The sequence below is a fragment of the Myotis nattereri genome (assembly GCF_964212035.1).
Source record: "Myotis nattereri genome assembly, chromosome: 12".
NCBI classification, from domain to species: Eukaryota; Metazoa; Chordata; class Mammalia; order Chiroptera; family Vespertilionidae; genus Myotis; species Myotis nattereri.
The window spans coordinates 67,665,041-67,679,117 of NC_138087.1; the positions used below are offsets into that span (position 1 = coordinate 67,665,041).

The window sequence follows — 14,077 nt, forward strand, 5'->3', positions numbered from 1 at the left end:
TGGCCTAACATATGATCCTGGAGAATGTTCCATGTGTATTTGAGAAGAATATATATTCTGTTGTTAATTAAAGTGTCCTGTGTGTGTCTGATTTTTTCTGCTGTCTGATCAAATCTGCTGCTGAAATCCTATAGTTTGTTGTTTGTTTGTTTTTTGTTTTTTTCATTTTAGCTATCATATTTCTCAGTTCCAGAAATTCTATTTGGTTCCTTTTCACAATTTCTGTCTCTTTATTTGTACTCTCTACTTGTTGAAACAATGTTCTCCTGGTTTCCTTTGGTTCTTTGTTCAAGTTACCTTTGGCTCTTTGAGCATATTTAAAATAGTTGATTTAGAGTCTTTGTCTAATAAGCCCAATGTCAGGGCTTCCCCAGGGATTGTTTTGTTATTTTTTTCCTTTGAATGGGCAATACATTCTTTTTCATTGCATGCCTCATAACTTTTGGTTGAAAATTAGACATTTTATTTTATTTTATTTTATTTTTTAAATGGCTTTTTTAAAAAATATATTTCATTGATTTTTTACAGAGAGGAAGGGAGAGAGACAGAGAGAGTTAGAAACATCGATGAGAGAGAAACATCGATCAGCCGCCTCCTGCACATCTCCTATTGGGGATGTGCCCGCAACCCAGGTACATGCCCCCGACCGGAATCGAACCTGGGACCTTTCAGTCCGCAGGCCGACGCTCCATCCACTGAGCCAAACCGGTTTCGGCGAAAATTAGACATTTTAAATATTATGATGTGCTCATTCTGGAAACCAGATTATTTTGCTCCTCGGCGTTTGTTGTTTATGCTCACTGTGAGTTGCAGGTGTTTGTCTATTTAGTCCCTTTTCTAAACAACTTTTTAAAGACTGTATTCTTTGTCTTCTTTGGTCTCAGAGGTCTCTGTTCCTTTAGTTTGTAGCCAGGTAATAGTTTCACAGAGATTCCGTAAGTGCCTAGAGCTGGGGTGGAGGAGATGTTAGAGGACAGTAGAAGAAAGATTTAAAAAAAAAAAAAAAAGGAGAAAGAGGAGGACGAGGATGAAGAGAAGCAGGAGAAAAGAAAACTAAGAAAAGAACAAAGAAAATCTCACAGTCTTTGAAGACTGGCTCTGTATTTGGACCCTCCTTCAATACAGCCCAGATATTTACAACTCTGCCTTAGCCTTCACTTCCTCCTTGCACTCTGCCTGAATAGCAGCAAGAGATTAAATCATTGGGTCTTCACAGATCTTCTGAGCAGGCATCATGGGATCTTGTCAAAGCCCTTACTTGCCAAGGAACTCTTGCAAACTTTTCCTCCCAGGCTTTCAGCATATTTAATTTCTATTCCTAAACCTAACCTTTTGCCCCAGGTGGCAGGGCTTTGGTCCTTTTTAAAATATTTTCAAGGAGTACCCTCCACTTAGTCATTTTTCCATTTTGAGAGTTCAAAATTAAGTGAAACAGTCAGTCCTTCAGAAAACTCTTAACAAACGCAATTCCTTGGGAATTGGGTCCACTCTTCTCCCTCTATAATCAGATACTTACACTGAAAACATAATTTGCTGTTTTCAATACAACCACCATATGGGGAACAACTTGGTACAAGGCTAAGTTAAAAAATATGACATAGCTTTCCTACTCCTCCATATTGAATCATCTTTTTCTCGATTTAACTTTTGCTTGGTTCTCTAAACCTTTGGCTATCCTTCAGAGTTTTGACAAAGTTGATTCTAGCAGTACGCAGTAACATTAGTACTGAAAACACTTGAGATTATGAAAACTGGGAAATTCTGTGTTCAAAATATGGTTTCTGAAAATAATCAGTGTAAAAAATACTAGGACCATGATATTTTGTCCAAATATAAGATAAATTATTACTCAAAGATCTTGGAAACAGTATAACTAATCTGTAAGTGTACTTTTGTAATGATCTGGCCATTTCTGATCAGCTGTTTCCCCAGTTTATCATAACCATCAACGCTTGGGGTTAACAGATGGTAGGTCACTAAGGATGGAAACTGACCCAGGTATAGGTGATCTTGTCCCAAAGTCATACACTTGCCACAGTCCCAATCAGCACGATTGTAGATGACTTGGGTTTAGGGGGGTTGTGGTGGTAGAGAGACAAATCAGTGGTTGGCTTCAAATGTGGCAGTGAGCAGGACCACAGGGGAGCCATTTTTACATGCAACAATCTGTCCTCATCCCAAGGAATGAATAGGCACTTTAGAACCTTATCTGCTTTCTGACCAAGACTTTCTGAGCCAGGATTCAACTACTCTGCGATCGGCTGGAGGTAATGAATAGAGCTCCCCTGGACACCTGCAGCCACTGGTCTCATGGGAATGAACCATTCAGGACAGAAAGGACAGTGAGATCTGAGAGTACATTTGCTTCTCAGTGGAGAGATCTCCCAGAGCCCAATCTCCTGAAGAAACCCACCTCAGTCCAGTCCTTCATTCAGGGCCCAATGGCAGTTGAAGCAGTTCTGGCAGGACTCCCGACAGAAATCAACTGTCTCATCTTTCTGGATGACCTGAGAGACCCTGTCACCATCGAATGTGGGCACAACGTCTGTAGCTCCTGCATCCAGCCGTCCTGGGCTGATGTACAATACAGGGTTCCTTGCCTGTATTATACATGCCAAGAGAGGTGCTTGAGGAGCAACACCCAGCTGGGAAGGATGATTGACATTGCCAATCTCCTCCAGACAATCAGGGCCAAGAAGCAGCAGCAGGAAGAGAGGGGTTTGTGCAAGAAGCACAACCAGGTCCTGACCCTCTCTGTGAGGAGGACTTAGAGCTGTTGTGTTCCATGTGCACTCAGCTCCCTGTCCACCAGGGCCACCAGGTGAGGCCCATGGGGGAGGCTGCCTGTCATCACATCACAGGCTGAGGCTCTACAGTTACATCAGTAAGCAGATGACCCACATTCAGAAGTTAATAAGCATTCAAAGCAAAAAACTCATAGAACTGAGAGAGAAGGTGCAAAACAGAAACAGAAATTAGCCTCTGAATTTGAGTCTCAATTTATAGAGCGAAAGCAAGAGGAAGTTCTCTCAAGGCTAGCTGAAGAAGAGAAGGACATTCAACAGAAACTCATTGCAAACACAACTGCATTTTCAGGCCATCTTTCCAACTTTAAAGGTGTACAAAAGGAGGTGGCAGAGAAGAACGTGATGCCAGATGTGAAATTGCTGATGGATATCAAGAGTGTCCTCCACTGTTATGATAACCTGAAACCCCCAGCTATCTATTGGTGCCAGTTAAGGAGAGAAGAATTCAGTCTTCCTCCGCAGTGTTCAGCCCTGCAGAAAATTATAGAGATTTAGAGAAGTTATCCTGGATCCCAAGACTGCACATCCTAATCTACTTGTGACTGAGGATAAAAAGTCTGTGAGATTTGTGAGGAAAAAGCCAAGTGTTTGTCAGAATCCAAAGGGATTTGCTGTCGACCCAGTTGTCCTGGGTTCTGAAGGGTTTGACTGTGGCCAACATTACTGGGTGGTCCAGGTGGATGACATGCCTCAGTGGGCTGTGAGGGTTTGAAAAGACTTCCTTAAAAGGAAGAGAAAGCAGCACCTGCCAAGACGAAAAGAACAGATGTTGGACGATTCAGCTGCAGAATGGTGATTATGTGGCACCAGGGTCTGTTCCTGTCACCCCTGTGCTGAAGGAAATGCCCAGAGGGATTGGCATCTATCTGGACTATGAGTTGGGTCAGGTTTCGTATTATAGTTTGAATGACATTTGAATGACATGTCTCACATCTATTTCTTCATGGATACATTTTCTAAAGTGCTAAAGCTTTACTTCTATATCTAATATGACTCCAAACCTCTTACAATCTGTGCTGTAAGAGATTAGAAAAGATGAACTGTGACTTTGATTCATGTTCTTCCTGTGATTTATGGACAGTATGTAGCATTTTGTACAACTATCAGCGTCTCTAGCACCGATAAAGAATATTATTTAATGCTTATTTAACTTTACATACATGAACAATGTTTTTCTTATTTTGTTTTCTATTTTTTAAAATTTTGTTTCAATAGCAGTAGAGATGTTGTGGGAACTAACAGATGTGGGGGTTAACTGTCAAGTGTTTCCGGTATAAATTGTGTATAAAGTGTATAAATAAAGTGTATAAATTGTAAAATAAAAAAAAAGGCTTAGGGTTAAAAGGAAATGCTGCAATCAGACACAAGATTTATATATAAGTAATATCTACTACAATGTTATCAAAAGGCATTTTGTTCAAAAACTTATGTCTTTCTTACAGAGCATCCACAAATGCAACTACTGACTGGTTAGCTCCAGTTGTGTGGCATGGCACTTATAAAGAAGAAGTACTGGAAAATTATTATGCACATCATAAAATTACTGTGGGGCTGACTGTGTTTGCTGTGGGAAGGTAAGTAATACTATGTATCCTTTACATTCAGGCCTTTTATTGTAGAAAATTAGATATTATCAATAATTCCACCTAAAAAATCTAGAAAAAGTAGAGCAAAATAAAGCCAAAGCAAGCAGAAGTAAGGAAATAATAAAGATAAGAACAGAAATCCATGAAATTGAAACAGAAAAGCTATAAAGAAAACTCATGAACAAACAGCTCGTTATTTGAAAAAAAATTCACAACCATCCATTTATTTTCTGGCAAAGAAAAAAATGACACAAATTACAAATATTGGGAAAGAAACAGGTTATATTCCTCAGACCTTCAGATATCAAAAGGTTTATCAGGGAATACTACAAAACACTCTACACACATACATTTAACCACTTAAATAAAATGGGCTCTGAAAACCACAAACTACCATAACTTACCCAACATGAAATAGATCATTTGAATAGACCTATATCTACTGAGGAAATAAAATTTATAAATTTAAAATCTCCCAAAGTCTACAGGTCCACATGTTTTCATTGAAGAATTCTACCAAGTATTTAAAGAAGAATTCACATCAATTCTATACAATCTCTTACAAAAATCAGAAGAGGAGGGAACACTTCCCAATTCACTTAATGAAGCAAGTGCTGCCCTGATAGTGAAACTATACCAAAAAAGTACAAGAAAGTATTACATAAAGTTGAACAATGTATCTATTATTCATTAAAATTATAGTTTTTAGTAACATGCTATTAAATAGATAGTTATCTATATATATAAAAGGCTAATATGCAAAGTGTCCCCTTGGGAGTTCAACTGGGAGACTGGGAGTTTGATCGCTCGCTATGACATGCGCTGATCACCAGGAGGCAGCATGGAATGAAGGAAGGCTCTGGCCAGCAGCCGGAGAAGGGAGGCCCTGGCCGGTAGCTGGAAGGCCCTGATTGGCCCTTATCGCTGGCCAGGCCTATGGACCCTACCCATGCACAGATTTCGTGCACTGGGCCTCTACTTTTTTATAAAGAAAATCCACAGAAAGGGAAAGGAAGAAAAAGCCCAGCCGGCATGGCTCAGTGGTTGAATGTTGACCTATGAACCAGGAGGTCATGGTTCAATTCCCAGTCAAGGCTCATGTCTGGGTTGTGGGCTTGATCCCCAGTGGGGGGCATGCATGAGGCAGCCGATCAATGATTCTCATTATTGATTGTTTCTATTTCTCCCTTTTCCTTCCTCTCTGAAGTCAATAAAATTATATTTTAGAAAGAAAGAAAGAGAGAGAGAGAGAGAGAGAGAGAGAGAGAGAGAGAGAGGGGGAGGGAGGAAGGAAGGAAGGAAGGAAGGAAGGAAGGAAGGAAGGAAGGAAGGAGAGAAGGAGAGAGGGAGTGAAGGAGGAAGGGAGAAAGGAAGAAACAAAGGAAGGAGCAAAGGACTTGTGAGCCTTGTTTTTTCAAAGTTCCCTGATAGCTGTTCTGAGGTTTTGAACAACCTTATGAAAGCATCTTGCAATCATAAGAACCACAAGCGCTGGGCCAGCCACGTTGTTGGTAGGGAAATGTCTGTGTGTGTGTGTGGTGGGGGGAGTGGGGGACTGGAGGGGGGTGTCTCACCACAAGGAGTAGGGCTCCAGGTGAGTGGCTCCAGGCCTTCCTAGCCCTTGAATCATTATCAATAGGCTGAGACTGACACAAAACAGCCCTATATCATGCCACACTCAAAAATTTATCCAAATGGATTATAGACTTAAATGTGAAAGATAAAACAATAAAGCTACTAAAAGAAAATGTAGATTTTCACTACCTTAAAGAGGCAAAGCTTTCAGAAACATGACACAAAAGCACTAACCATAAAGAAATATGGATAAATTGGACTTTTTTAGATTTAAGTTGCTAGCTTCCAAGATTTCATTCAATTTATTACTAATGGTCCATTGTATATGTATATATACCACATCTTCTTTATCCATTCATCTGTTGATAGACACTTAGGCTTGGCTATTGTAAATAATGCTGCAATGAACATGGGATGCACATATCTCTTCCAATTAGTGTTTTTGTTTTCTATGCATAAATGCCCAGAACTTAATTTTAATGATTATATAAACATTATCTGAAGCTGAGCCACGTATGATTACCTTTAACCTTTAAAAATTTACCTGAGGCTATTTATTACTCTGAGACTCTTTTACTGGCTTGAGAGACTAGAAATGAGAAAGTTTATTTTCCAATCCAGTTATCTTAGCACAGTACTAAAGGCCACAAAGCAAAATAAGAAAGTCAGTGCAGATATTGGGGTATGAATTATTTCACCTCTGACTGTTTATACATAACTGACTACTCATAAAGTGCTACAGGCAGCAATAACTGCTTTTATAACGACCCAAGGCCTTTTTCACCTACAACCTTCAGAGCAAGTTCCCGTTGCTCTGATATCCCTGAAAACTCTGGCTCTCACCTTGCACTGGGCTCTGTGCAGTTCCTAATCTCACCAATTTCATTCACTCTTGTGAGGAATTCCTCTTCTCTCCCATAATCCACAGAACCCATTAGGAAGAGCAAAGGCAGATAATTTCACTTTCTTTTATACTGCCTTAAATACAACTCAAGAAGCATATTTAATATTTGGTTGCTTAGTAGAACTTTTGGGTAAACTATAGTCAGTATAATTAAAATATTATTGTGTTCCACTAAAATATAAGAAAATGAATTGTTTCTTTTTTACTTCACAGATATACTGAATTCTATTTGTTCAACTTTATATCATCTGCTAATAAGCATTTTATGGTTGGCCAGAAAGTCATAATTTATGTTCTGACAGATAATTTGTCCAAGTTTCCTTGGATACAGCTGAGTCCCCTCCGGACAATCAAAGTTTTTGAAATTAAGCGAGAGAAGAGATGGCAAGATATTAGTATGATGCGCATGAAGACTATCAGCGAGCATGTTGTAGATCACATACAATATGAAGTTGACTACCTCTTCTGCATGGATGTGGATCAAGTCTTTATGCAGAAATATGGATTAGAGACCCTAGGGGAGTCAGTGGCTCAGATACATTCTCATTGGTATAATGCACATCCTATAAAGGTACCTTATGAGAGAAATAACTTATCAGAAGCATACATACCTATTGGTAAGGGAGACTTTTATTACCATGCCGCTGTATTTGGTGGCACTCCCATTCAGGTTCTCAACATTGCCAGGGAGTGCTTCAAAGGAATCATGAATGATAAGAAAAATAACATTGAAGCGGTGTGGCATGATGAAAGTCACCTAAACAAGTATTTCTTTCTCCATAAACCTACTAAACTCTTATCTCCGGAATATAGCTGGGATATTGGTAAAAAACGTACTGGTGAAATTAAAGCTATTAAAATCCGTTGGGCTCCTAAACATTATAACATTCTTAGAGCAACACATAATATTGAAGCCCTTCCTTTACAGTTCTGAATTTAAGAGCATTGTTTTGTCTTATATCTTAGATAATTAGCACTTGACAAAACTTAGCACTAAAAAGTCACTAACAAAATGGCAAGCCCACCAACATAGCATACTCATACTCTCATTTTGAACTGTGTAAAATGAGATGTAGCAGTTGCAAACAGAATGTGTTGACAACAGATGATAATATAGCTATTTCATATTCTCTGTGAATGTTGAGGATATATTATTTGTTGGATCACATTCAACAAAATAGAACCTGTCACAAGAAAGTGAAACTTGAAATATTTTCATTGATCAAAGTAGGTATATATGCATTTCTCATATTGCTTAAGGAAAGGGATTATCTAAAAGTGTGAGTAAGGGAAAGTCACTGCAACTATACTAATATACTCTATGTAAAACTTTGACGACATTAAAGCTGCCACCAGATGGGCAGACAATTATTTAGGAAATTTTGAGTCATTCAAAAAGAACTATGTATTTTAAAACTTACAAACTTTTTGTTATAAAAACTAATGAAAATAAAAATAATATATGAGAAAATTGAAAGCCTCCCTTTACTCTCCCTTTGAAAACCTGCCCCTCAATATCCTATATAATAAACGGTTAATATACAAATAGACCGAACGGTGGAACAACCAGAACAACCAAACAACCGGTCTCTATGACATGCGCTGACCACCAGGAGGTATGTGTGGAACATGGCAGGCATCAGTCACAGCAGGATGGTGGAGCAGGTGAGTGGAGGCACCAGACCAAGGCGGGGTGCTGGTCGTCGCCATTGGGGCGAGCCTCTGGTGGTTACTGAAAATTCTTTGCTCCCACTCACGCTGCAGTCCTACCCAGCGCTTGCACCTGCTGCTAGTGCTGGCCCTGCTCGCACCCACTGCCAGCCCCCAGTGCCATCCCCGATCACTCAGTGCTATCAGCGGGTGCGACCTGCGGCTGCTGGCTCCAATCGCTGCTCAGGGCTTCTCCACCTCCTTCTGCTCCTGAGAGGAGATCGGGACCAGCAGCTGCCTCTCACACCCACTGCCTGCGATGGCCCTGCTCGCACCCACTGCCAGTGCTGGCCCTGCTTGGTCCTGATCGCTTGGCATCATCAGCGGGTGCGAGCAGCAGCTGAGGCCTTCTCCACCTCCCCCTGCTTCTGAGAGGCAATCAGGACAGCAGCCACCTCTTGCACCTGCTGCTGGTGCCAGCCCCAATCGTTCTGTGCCTTTAGCGGGTGCAAGCGGGGCCGGTGCTGTCAGCACATGGGAGCGACAGCGGCAGGAGTGGGGCTGCGACAGACAGGGGACCGGGGACCATGCCTGGAGGGGCCGGGCAGGGGCACAGAGGATGGGCCAAGGCCCGCCCCTGTGCCTACCGTAGCCTTGCAGCCCACAGTTCCTTTCAAGGTGCACAAATTCATTCACTGGGCCCCTAGTCCTATATAATAAAAGCATAATATGCCAATCGACCAAATGGCAGAATGACCTGTCGCTATGACACGCACTAACCACCAGGGAGCAGATGCTCAACGTAGGAGCTGCCTCCTGGTGGTCAGTGCGTTCCCACAGGGGGAGCGCCACTGAGCCAGAAGCTGGGCTCAGGGCTGGCAAGAGCAGCGGCAGTGGCAGAAGCCTCTCCCACCTCCGCTGCAGGTGGGCAGTAAGGAGTGAGGGGTCCTGTACTGTGAGAGCCCTGGACTGCAAGAGGGATGTCTTACTGCCAGCTTAGGTCCAATCCCCAAGAGGATCAGGCCTAAGCTGGCAGTCAGACACCCCCCAAGGGGTCATGGACTGTGAGAGGGCGCAGGCCTGGCTGAGGAACTCCCCCTATCCCCCACACAATGGATGAATCTCATGCACCAGGCTCTAGTTACTTTTATATGTGCTTATATACCCACCACATGAATACACACACACACACACACACACACACACACACACACACATGCTGTGTGCTTATATAATATTTATACAAATTGATTTATTGCACACATACATACATGCACACACATTTATCAGTAGTCAGGGTCCAGTTAGAAAAACAAACTACTATTATAGGTATTCCAAACAGTAGCAATTAAGATAGTGAATTGGACATATAGATGATAAAAGAACTGAGACGTATACAAGGGGGAGTGAGGCAATCCACAATATTTTTTTAATGAAGGTAATAGCAGTTCTAGGGCTGGAGGAGAAATTGTAAGATGTCCAAAAAGAGCTACAACCCAGCATGAGTCACCTGGCATGAGTTGGGACAACATAGAAGTTCTAGTCATTTCTAAAGATGCCATTCAATATGCATAGCACATGGACACAAACAATAGTGTGGTGAAGGCCTGAGGTGGGAAGGGCTGGGTTGAGGGGGTAGAGAGGGAAATGGAGGACATCTGTAATACTGTGCTTTTCCTTTAAGCTCTCTGGTGTCATTAGATACAGCTATTTCACATGCCAGTTGGTCCTTGATATCTTTATATCCTTCATGTCATTAAATAAGTTAATATATGTGTGTAGTATAGTCTCTGGTGCATAAGTGTTATCATCATCATCATTGTATATTTTTATGGCAGAAACTATTATTGCCCCAAAGACTTTGCCTTTGATGAACATCTCATTCATGGGATAATTTAATTAACTGTTTAATACTACAGTCCGCAGGTTGCCTGAAATCCATCTCTGAATACTAATGTGAGTTTTCTATTGCCTTTAACCCAAGCAAGGCCTGATAATGAATTTTAGGTTCCTTCTTTACCCCAAGTGTATGTTGCCTATAACCCACTTTCTTTCTCTGGTACCAATACCTGGATTTGTCAGAGCATTGAAACTGACTCTGATTCATCTAAACAGAGAATTTATGGAATGGCATGTTGGATGGGGAAATTCAACCCTCAAATCTTAGTGGCCTAATATGAAAAAGTTTCTCATTCACCTACATATCTGGTGAGGGCTGGAGCCAGGCAATTACTCCATGTTGTCACTTGGGGACCCAGAACAATGGAGGGTCTGCCATCTGTGGTATTGCTAGTTACAATGTCAGGGAAAGACACTAGAGAACCGTACAGGAGCTTATCGGTGCCTCAGCCTGGACTTATTGCATGCACCTGCCTGTGCAAAAGGGCTAGAAAGTAGAGTCTGCTATTTGCCTTCAAAGGAAGGGAGATCTAGAGAGTGGTGAGTAATAGTAATGTTTCTGACCCTACAGAAGGGTCAGAAGCAGTTCACAGTACTTAGGAAAAGCTGCTGAAAGATAAATATAAAGGAACTAAGGGAGGAAATGCATGGATAAAATCTTGCCATAGGTGACCCCTCACTTATTATCTCCCTGCTGACTTCCATACTCTTAAAAACATCTGCCATGTTAGTTCTTGACTATATTACAAATAATTTCAAACTGACCTACCTTAATGTTCAAAGTCCAAGGTAGGATAATCTGGTAAGCATACCAGGTAGTTTAAGTCATGTGCCCATGTTTTAGCTACAAGGGGCAGGGACAGGAAATTTCTGCCCATTTCAGCTTCCATACTGGACTGAATTTAGGATTTATGCTAAATAAAGTGCATTCAGATTCCAGGCAACCAAAACATAAAAATGTGTATATTTAAGAATTTTATATAAATAAAGCATACAGTATGTGCTACTTTTTTTTTTTTGGCCTGGCTTTTTTTTACAGTATAATTATTTTGAGGCCCATCTATGTTCATACATGTATCAATACTCTGTTCTTTTTTATTTCTGAGTACTAACCCACAGCTTGTTTATCCATTCACCTGTTGACAACCATTTGGGTTGTTTTCACCTTTTGGCCACTGCCAAGAAAACGACCATGAACAATTATAAATAGATCTTTTTTATAAACATATGCTTGCATTTCTCTTGGGTAAATATCTAGATGAAGAATTGCTAGATTGTATGGTTAATTTATTGATTTTTTATAGAGAGGAAGGGAAAGGGATAGAGAGTTAGAAACATTGATGAGAGAGAAACATCCATCAGCTGCCTCCTGCACACCCCCTTCTGGGGATGTGCCCACAAGCAAGGTACATGCCCTTGATCGAAATCGAACCTGGGACCCTTCAGTCCACAGGCCGACACTCTATCCACTGAGTCAAACCTGTTAGGGCAAAACTATTTTTAAGGAAGGACAAAATAAAGGTGCCTGCTACCTCAAATTAAGAGTGATTATCTCAGGACAGTGTGATTACGTTTGATTATCGTTTTCTTCTTTGTGCTTTTATGCACTTGACAAATTTAATAACATGAAAATGTGGTACTTCCATAATCAGAAAATAAGTACATTTAAGAAAGCATAAGAAGGAATTAGCTTTACCTTAGATAATTGAAAGCATAAGAAGGAATTAGCTTTACCTTAGAAAAAAATGTTGCACTTTTGTGTTATTCATATGCATGCATATACACACACAGCACACCAAAATATATTTATAGAGTTAAAAAATCAATCACTGAAAACAGCAAGAAGTACAACAACAAAAACTAAAAGCAAAACAGTTAAAATCCTTGACTTTTTCAAATGGGACAAAGTTCTATCATCTAGTAACAATGAGAAGAACTTGCTACCAAATGTATCATTATGACTTTCTAATGCTTTCATCATCAAGAATCTGGTGACATCACCATTAGCAGAAGATTCAAACACAAGGAGAATATTAGATAGTATCTTTAATTTTTATATATCTATTTTTTACAAAGACCCAAAATTATAATGCTCGGGAAAAGTTCTAAGATTTTCTCTTCGCATCACCAAAACTAAAGGTAAGGCTCTAAGAAGGGATTGTATAACAGTTTCAATGGCCTGGAAAAATCATAGGTAGAGATCATCCTCAAACCTTGGCCTTAAAGTGTATTGTACACGGTAGGTGACACATAAACATGTTTCTGTTTGTAAGAATAATGTCACTGAGGGCTCATTGTAAGAAGACAATCTGGTTAAACAGAGTCTTACCTATATATAGGGTATTTCTAATGTACTTGAATTTAAAAGTTGGTCATTTCACATTTGTAACTTTAAATATTCTAATAACCACATTGCAAAAATGTAACAAGGAACAGATGACCTTTATTTTTTTTGAATTTCAAATTACCTTATTTTATTTCAGCTTAAAATGTATTTTTAGCCCTGACTGGTTTGGCTCATTGGATAGAGTGTCGGCCTGCGGATTGAAGGGTCCCAGGTTCTATTCCGATCAAGGGCATGTGCCTTGGTTGCGGGCACATCCCCAGTTGAGGATGTGCAGGAGGCAGCTGATCGATGTTTCTAACTCTCTAATCCCTCTCCCTTCCTCTCTGTAAAAAAAATTAATAAAAAATATAAAAGAATGTATTTTTAAAATTCTTTTTTTCAATTAAAGTTGACATTCAACATTATATTAGTTTCATATGTACAGTATAATGGTTAGACATTTATATAACTTACAAAGTGATCTCTCCAATACATTTAGAACCTGCCTGGCCCCATACCAATTTATTACAACATTAGAGGCCCGGTGCACAAAATTAGTGCACAGGGGTTGAGGGGGTGCCCAGCCTGGCCTGCACCCTCTCACAATCCAGGACTCCTCGGGGGATGTCCGACTGCCAGTTTAGGTGGGATCAGGCCTAAAATGGCAGTCAGACATCCCTCTCGCAACCTGGAACCACTGGCTCCTAATCGCTCACCTGCCTGACTGCCTCATCACCCCTAACCCCTCTGCCTGCCTGCCTCATCACCCCTAACCACTCACCTGCCTGCCTCATCACCCCTAACCCCTCTGCCTGCCTGCCTCATCACCCCTAACCACTCACCTGCCTGCCTCATCAGCCCTAACCCCTCTGCCTGCCTGCCTGATCACCCGTAACCATTCGCCTGCCTGCCTGATTGCCCCTAACCACTCTGCCTGCCTGCCTGACCACCCTTAACTGCCTCTGCCTCAGCTTCCGCCACCGTGGCTTCATTGGGAAGAAGGTCATTTGGCTGTCTGGTCTAATTAGCATATTATGCTTTTATTATTATAGATTAACTAGAGGCCCGGTGCACAAAAATTTGTGCACTCAGGGGGGGTACCTCAGCCCAGCCTGTGCCCTCTCGCAGTCTGGGACCCCTTGGGGGATGACCACCTGCTGGCTTAGGCCCACTCCCCGGGGGATTGGGCCTAAGCTGGCAGTCAGACATCCCGGTGGCAGCCCGGGAGCCCTCGGGGGATGTCCACTTGCCAGCGGGGAGCAGGCCTAAGCTGCAGTCGGACATCCTTAGTGCTGCTGAGGAGGCAGGAGAGGCTTCCACCACCACCGCT

The 14,077-nt window shown here is 41.4% G+C and overlaps 1 long non-coding RNA gene and 1 pseudogene across 3 annotated transcripts in view; one reads left to right on the forward strand and one right to left on the reverse strand.

The window, feature by feature from the left end:
- LOC308527942 overlaps positions 1 to 14,077 on the reverse strand; it is an 81,426-nt gene that overhangs the window by 27,365 nt on the left and 39,984 nt on the right. The gene's annotated exons all lie outside the window — the stretch shown is intronic.
- Positions 2,442 to 3,519, forward strand: LOC308528409 (tripartite motif-containing protein 75-like; annotated as a pseudogene). The gene has a single exon. The product of its transcript is annotated as a tripartite motif-containing protein 75-like (transcript).